The sequence below is a fragment of the Rhynchophorus ferrugineus genome, unplaced genomic scaffold, assembly GCF_030347505.1.
Source record: "Rhynchophorus ferrugineus isolate W39M unplaced genomic scaffold, kcgeb_rfMv2 rfM2, whole genome shotgun sequence".
In the NCBI taxonomy this organism is placed as follows: Eukaryota; Metazoa; Arthropoda; class Insecta; order Coleoptera; family Curculionidae; genus Rhynchophorus; species Rhynchophorus ferrugineus.
In genome coordinates, this window is record NW_027472581.1 from 40,212,455 (window position 1) to 40,221,005 (window position 8,551).

An 8,551-nucleotide genomic window follows, 5' to 3' on the forward strand; every position below is an offset into this window, starting at 1 on the left:
TTGAAACCTAATAGAAATTTTCGACAGTTAGGTTAGTTTTATGATTGTTTTAACAATAAGCCTTATTTGTTCCTTTTGTAGGTTTGTATATTATATATAACTGACGAATAATAAGAAAGAACCTACTAATTACATTACAATGTAAATAATTTTAGTATATTTCCTGGAAAAATTGAACTTCAGAATTAACGGCAATTTTATCTAAATCATATTTCTATTTAAAATGTTACAATTACATTACAATAATATACTAATGATATTGAAAATAATCACAATATATGAAACAGTACCACTTCATCGATCTTTATAAAATGCACACTTTTTCTTGGTTCATTTTTTGATATCAGTTCATTAGACTGAAACATGTTTCAGGATTATGATGGTGGAGAAAATCCTATTGATTGATTTTGATTCAAAAAGTTCTGACTGATTCAGTTTGGGTAGAAATGATTTCATTAATATTAGTCTAAGGGCTGTGAAAAATTATTCTATTCTTTTTTCCTTCATTTTGCTCATGAGGCAAAACTTTAGACATTAGACAAAAAGCAAGTCAGATCACATTCTATATCAAAGAACTGTATTGTTAGTCAGAAGATATTCTGACGCCACCAAAATAGAGTTTTTTAATTAATTACCAATACTCACCAAGGAAGAACTGTACAATGATCTTCAAATTAAATGGATATATGAAGATATCCAATAGATCTCCTTAATTATAGTTTAAGTAGTATTTTTGAAATTCATACCGATACGTATATACGCGCTAGTTTTACTTGTGTATTTGTGCAAGTATAACATAACTAATAAGAAATTAATTAGTAAACAAAGGTTTTACTGATTATATTTAATGTATTATATGATTAAAAATATCAATTTATGTTCATTAATCTGAAAATAAGATAGAGTCTTAGCTTCATTTTGGAAAAGGTCTAAAGGAACAGAACTACCTGGTTTAGCAATGTAAAATTATTTTTGTCTTATTATTATATGTCTTTTAGAATGCAAAAATAGGTTTGTTCATTTTCACTAGCCCCACACTAGTGAAACAATTAATTACATTTCAACAAATTAGAGTTCAAAGTGTTGTAACGCCCTCATATTTACCAGATTTGACTCCCTTTGATTGTCTTAAAAACCTAAAAAAAATTATAAAAGGAAAACAATTTTAATGAAGTAAAATTTAATTGGTTATAGGTGCCGTGAAAGTGTGTTTAGACAATCTTCGGAATTGTTACTTCGAGCTGTATTCTTTGTCGAAAAATGATTAACTTGGAGTATTTGCATAAACTCATCCATTCTATTAACATTGTAAACACCGTCAATGACAAAAGTACAGTGCAACCTAATTAACTATTATTCATCCGATTATGAATGAAGACAATCATATTTTGAAATGTAAGAGCTCTGGCCATAAATTGATTATCTCAAAAATTGTGTGAGAAAGACCTAAATTTACTCTGAAGAATACATTAATTAAGATGCATTTGTAAAGGAGGATAATACGCTTAAATTTTTTGAAAATTAACGACATTTTCATACTCATATAAGAAAACCTTTCATAAAATCCATGGGTAATCATCAACTAATAATCACAAATTAATTATTAAAACGATAATTACATATTTTGTGTTTTAACAACAATAGAATATGCAAACAATACTGTTGTTCGTGATGAACTCCTTCCCCCGAGTTCCCTTCTATCACACTTGTTTTTTATTTCATCACAGCTGATCTGAATTTTTAAATCAAAAATTAAATTCATATCATTTCGACACCTGTTCGGTTCCAACCTTCGTAGGGTGAAGACGTATTTTCGATACGCTCCAAGCTCTAGAAAGATACCTTTCTTTAAAAAAACCCAGCATTTTATTACGGTTATTTAATTGAGTATTAAACATGCAGAACAGATGGGGCTATCCTTCTCTCAGCAGACCGAAACTGTAGTGAATACGTGTTTAAGTGACCAGAAAAAAAGACTGCATCTCATTTTTATTAGTGTTTTAAATTTATTTCCCTTATTTTAAAACAGTCCTTTTGAAATTCATTTATAGTATTTTTGGTCAAAAATTAGTGCAAAAAATAACGTAAGTGAAAAATTAAGTGCGTGAAATAAACAAGGAATTTATTTTATTTTTTTAACCTCCGGAAGTAAGTAAAATAAAATATAAAAAATCTAAAAATGGCAAACCACAGCAATTCAACCAAATCACCTGCACACTTTGATATAAGATTAGAACAATCAGCAATAACGCAAACTCCACCATCAGAATGGACTACAGTCATTAACAAAAACCGATTGAGAAGTCCAGAAGAAGAAATCGCGAGGAAACAAACAAGAATCAGTGACTATTGGTTACAGAAACCAATAGAGAAAAAAAAACAGCTTTAGCAACCTGGCGGAAGGAAGTGAAGAAAATATACAACCAAGCCCTGAAAAAGTTCTAACTACCACCATTAACATTCTATAAGATAGGAGTAATAAAACACATCCATGACCTGTTGAAAACCGTTGATACGAACAACACAATTAAAACAGTGAGCTATGAAACAATAAAAATACAATAGTTCGAAGCGGAGCATTTTAAAGTTCTAGTAAAAGAATTAGATGAAAGAGACACCGAATACCATACATTCAGACCAAAATCCGAGAGAACTTCAAAAAACTGACGTTAACGTTGTTGCAGCGATGACAACAGTAGTAGATTTACATATATAGATAAGTTATAGAATGAATAGAGCTAAAACTAAAACATTTGTTTCACTTAAAAACTACTTCAATTTAAATGAAAGAAGTGGCTACTTTATGGAACGACTGCACAAACAATACTGATCAATCAATAATATTTTAATATAACTGAAACCGTTAATTCTAATCACTTTAAAGTCAGACGTATTTACGGCGTTTCTTCTTTGTTGAAAAAAGCGAAGAACAAATATGATGTTGTCCCATCAGGACAGCTTACATTTATAGTAAAACTATTTGAGAGCATCAAGTGTACCTAAGTCCGCCAGTTTGCCGACGATGTTCTTCTGAATTGCCCTAAATTTTCTCAAACTTCCTTTTTGAAATTGCGGTATCTTCATGCTTCAGTAGTATATGGGTGAAGATCTTGCTGCAGTTCAACTTTCGTGACGCCACGCCCCGAATTGTTAATATCTGCCAAAATTCCTGCAGACTTTTTACCTCGAATAACTTCGTAACGATTGTCAATCGTCAACCTGTCTTCTTCCCTTGGTAGTTCGTCCAACATAACAGTGATTTCAGACCAACAAAATTTATGGCGTCACAACATCACACAGTTGTCGCATCAAATTTGAATTTCAGTTTATTTTGACTTTAGAATATAAAAAACGTAAATAGTCTTGGCACTAACACTTCGAATCGCAGTCGTTATAGGTTCTAAAGGGAAATCGCGCTGAATTAGTTTGTTGGAGACATAATATGGGGCTTCGACGATAACTCGAAATATTTTATTTTGGAACCTCTGAAGGAAAGCTAAATCAGATTTGCTAGTAGTACGCCACAACTTAATACCATAAGTCCAAATGGGTCTAACTATTGACTTATACAGCAAAACCTTGTAAGTCCAAGGATAATTTAGATTTACGCCAATCCTCAACCAATACATTTGGTTTAGTTTAAGCCCAAGCTGTTTGCGTTTTCTCACTATATATTTTTCAATATTAAACGTCAATCATAAGGCTTTCCCAGATATTTAACATTGTCTGATTACGGGAATTCATAATAATGTATTTTCCTGAGGGACAAGTTCCTCTATAAAGGGTGAAAGCTACATTGGTAGATTTTGTCTCATTTGCTGTGATACGCCATGTTTTAACCATAATGATTTAACCGCTATATCGTCATCACATGTCGCAACAGTAGTGTTTATTGCGGTCGGTAGGTTAGATGTTATTGGTAGGCCAGCTCTCGTAAAAATATAAAACAATAAACAAATTAATTAAACATAAAATTAATGTTATCAAATATAATTTATTTAATATTACGCATACATATAGATCTAATTCATATATTATTTCATAAAATTTCCTTCAGCCATTGTCTCTTCCCAATCCGAATAGATTCCCAATCTATCAAACACTAGATTCACGATTTCTTCTCGTGTTAATTTTTTCTTCCATGTGTCCGATGAAGTTTATGTAATCGAAAGGTGTTATAATAGACAATGCTCATTCCGACTTTTCAAAGTAATTTTGGACTATTTCTGGATATCTCTCTGGGTCTGCATATTTATTGTTAGTAATTTATTGCCACACTCCATATTAACTCGTTTGAATACGGTAAAAGGGATGAAGGTATAATACGCCGTGACCATATTGTTCAGCCATTTGATCTGCATGGTATTTTTTTTCAGATCTATTCTATAAATAAATAAATCACAAAAAACTCACTTAAATATTTCATTTACATTAGTAATAACATTATTGACATAACATTATTGAGTAACAATTTGAAACTTATGGTACCAAACAATACAAAACTTAATACATATTTTGCAAATAATTCCTTCATGACAGAATTTCTCGATATGGTTATTGGAATATTCTCCACTGGTGTTGTATGGTATGGTGCATTTTCCTTAACATTATTTATTAGTTATTCAAGTTCTTTAACAATTGATTTCCAAAACCAGACCAAAGAAAATCTGGTTAATTTTTCCATGGTAATCGCCATCGGATAAAAATACTAGCTCCAATGCAGAAACTAAACAATTCCTATTTAAATATTATCCCTGAAAAAACCAGTCTTATATATTTTTACTTATATTAACTTATATATTTTTTCCCAACTTTTGTATTCTTTACAGTCTTTTTAACATTATCTTGTTATGCGTGGAAAAATGTTCAATTTTGGAATATGTATGTTTCATATATACGTTATACTAAATACAAATAAAAGCAATGATGGAAGTTTCATTAGTCTATATAATACTTATATCTCCTAATAGCGTATGAAAGGATAATCGGCATCGCTCAAAGAGCTGTATATTCCGGAGTTTTAGGGGAACCAAATAGACCCAGATTGAGCTTCTTCTGAAAATTGTATTAAATCAATAAATAGTTTTAAACTCTCATTATCTAAAAGACATAACATCGAAAAAAAATATTCAGTTTTTCCATACATTTCATATATTTGATTGCGAATAGAGAGAAAATCAAGGTGATATTGATTCGTCACACACTTCACATGTTGACAGTTTCTTTGATGATCCTAACGCTATAACTGTTCACTTTCTAAGTTATTCTAGTCACATTGTCCATATTAATATTCAGTGCAGCTGTAACACGCTAGAAATATTTCCAGTAAAAGTTCCAGCTTAATATTTAATTGTGTTAATAACTATATCTCCAACGCATTTTACAGTGGGGCCAGTAAAGCATTAGAAACGCAATCTGTTTTTGACTCTGACTACTCGCTTTGGCACTTTCAATCAAATTATCAAATCGCAAACAAGTAACAAGTACCAATAGTCCGTCTGCGGATTTATAACCTCTCACTGATTTTTGATAATTTTTTTGTAGTTTTTCATACATTTGACAACCAGGCGAATTTTATAGGTTTATTCTGTTACATGTACCGACGCATCCGACAACATTTTATCACTTTTAACTAGAGTGAAAGGAGAAGGTAACATATGGCCTAACTTTCAAAACAAATATATGCAGTGTATGTAATGTAATTGCCAATAAATTTGACGTCGGGATGACGCAAGTTCACTGCTATTTTGGAGGGGCTATTAGAAACCAATAAAAAAATGGTTTTAATTTAAAAGATGGAAGTGGCGACTTCTTGGTATGACTGCACAGACAATTCCATCGAACTAATTCTATTTTAACATAAACAAAACCCTTTATATTAAACGTTGCCGATCACATTTCACAGTGAGGTGTAAATAAATTTTTTGAACAACCAGGTCCGTATCTTTAGCGCGATATAACAGACAAACGTAGATCTATTTTCTTAATAAAAATTATGTATTAACTGACACTAATTGAGTATAATAAAATGAATGAAAGTGTATGTAGTAACCATAGAAAAAATAGAAATTTCACGATATAGGCGACCTTGGGGAAATGTTTTGTTTAGTTCAATCAACTGTAGCGCTGCGATCGCAAATTGTGATTGGCAGTTTAAATTCCAGGTGCCGCCACTAACATGAAATGTCATTGGTCGATCAAATTGTGTGAAATCAGCATTTTCTATCGGCGTCCATTTTTATGTTTGTTGTTTGTAGGTTATGGTTTTTGTTTAGATCACGAAATTTTCGTTTTACGTTGTGCATATTTTCTGTTTTACATTAATTATTATGGGGTAATAATATAAAAATTGATGACAATACGTCAGTGTAGTAAAAGATGTAGTGTACCGGGGTAAAATTCTACTACGGAAATTAGACATCGTTTCCCAAAGAATGATCTCGCTCCTTTCCAAAAATGGGTTGATCAAGTAAATAGTAGTAAGTTACCTGGATAAACCACAATGCAAATATATCAACGTCATGGTGTTTGTTATGGACATATTAGTGAAAAATTTAGAATTATCCTTCCTTCACGAACAGGTATTTGGGTAAATGCATATCCATCATTGGTTTTATCAGGTACATATAAAATTATCTATCTACTACATGTCTGTTTATATATTGTTTGTTTACAGAAATTCAAAAACTTATGAAGATGTTAGTAGTAATAAAATTCAATTAATCTACCAAGTTGTGCGTATGTTGTCAGTGTGATGTCTCTACATAAAGAAGTCTTACAAGAAGGTAATAATTAATATAACTGGATAATTAGTAATAATAAATACTACTTTTAATTGTAAAATATCCCTAAAATATTTGCAATACTTTAACTTTTTAGAACAATCAGTGTTCAATCATTTTATAGTAGAGGAATTATATATTTAAATTTGATTGCCTTGCTAAGAAAATATTTGTTATGGTGCCATCAATTATAAATTTAATTGCTACTTTTAGGGGATTTATTAACTTAAAGAAATCTATTTTTTTCTAAATTTACAAATTACTACATTTGTTTAACAAATCTTAACCAAGATTGCTTAAAGATTTTTGTTGGATCTATTAGAGGTCATAGAGGTAGAAATAGCATCCTTCCCCTAGTATGTTCGAGAAATTTTTAAAAGGGCTCATCATTTCAATTTTTTCACATCATTCTCCCGGAGAAAATTGTGAAGAAGATGAACATGTTAGATAACTTATATTCTTTTTTAACGGGAGATCTAGTACCACTTGAGGTTGTTAAATCACCAGTTGAGTCTATATTTTCAGTTCCAGAGAATTTTGCTCTGAGGAAAACAAAAGTCTAATATTGTATTTTAGTCTTATTTCAGGCTATTTAACAAGACTTCTGAAAAAGATACAACATGCAATATTTGTCTATATTCTATATTAAGTAGTTCCACAGATTAAATACTCTAAAATCTAAATATTTTTAAAAAACACATAAATTTTTAGTGTTTCGACTGTTCAATCCATAATGATTTTCAAGACAAAATTTTAAGTTATTCTGAGGTTTGATTGTATTTTTGGTTTAATAAAGTTAATGTAATATGAACAGGAAAGGATTTAAAGTTTACCTTCAATATATCAAGATAAGTTAGAACTCTAATAGATCCCATAAAATTGATGGCACTAAACATATATGGGAAGGCCTTATAGAAGAATTATAGATATTTTAATATTGCCTAGAATAGAGTTCATAATTGTTTTTTTTTTGCTTTTTGTTTATATATATTTATATTATTTACACTTATGTATATTTGTATAGGATTTTATTTTAATAAATTAATTTTAAAATTTAAATTTGATTTTTATTTAAATTCTATTGGCCAATAAATGTGACGTCACAAAATAATCAGGGGAAATGGCAGACCAATCAAAGCAAAGTATTTTCCTTACAGGTTTCTACATAACTATTTTAAACTAACCAATCAAATTCGCGTTGTCAGCGCCGCCAATGATTGGACTAAGCGAAACTTTGCCTCACTACTTACCATTGCAGTTGCACACCCCTGGTAGTAACCACTAAAATAAATTGTATTAAGGCAGCTAAACAAGTCAGTTTTCTTCCATAAAATATACGAAACGGATAAATACAAGGGAGAAACTCAAATTCAATAAACTAAATATCCGTTATTCATCAGAAACCATTTTTTGTGTACCCTTATTATTGATTGTACGAATTATTACTGCCATAAAATAAATATGTTTTCTTACTGTGCAGTGTGATTGCCTTCATTTCTTTCCCACCAACAAATTAAATCGAAAAACTGGACTGGTTGCCATTTTTCCCCGATCGAAATAAAGTAATTATCCGAGTTATTCTTTACGTTTTTATGCTCGAATGAATCAGAATAAATATTCCGCACGATCGTGTACAATAACTTACCGAACTTGTACCTATAAATTGGTCATCTTGAATGGTCGGTCGAGAACCGCTCTGCGAGTTCGATTTACACGGGGAAATTTTATTTCTCTCGCAGGAAAGTTTACTGACTTCGACCTTTGTGCAG

At 30.7% G+C, this 8,551-nt stretch overlaps 1 long non-coding RNA gene across 1 annotated transcript; it reads left to right on the forward strand.

The window, feature by feature from the left end:
- The first annotated feature begins 6,480 nt into the window (after positions 1–6,480).
- LOC143192071 (uncharacterized) lies at positions 6,481–6,939 on the forward strand. Its single transcript, XR_013004702.1, has 3 exons — positions 6,481–6,620; positions 6,677–6,785; positions 6,880–6,939. It is a non-coding gene; the product is annotated as an uncharacterized LOC143192071 (long non-coding RNA).
- The last annotated feature ends 1,612 nt before the right edge of the window (positions 6,940–8,551 follow it).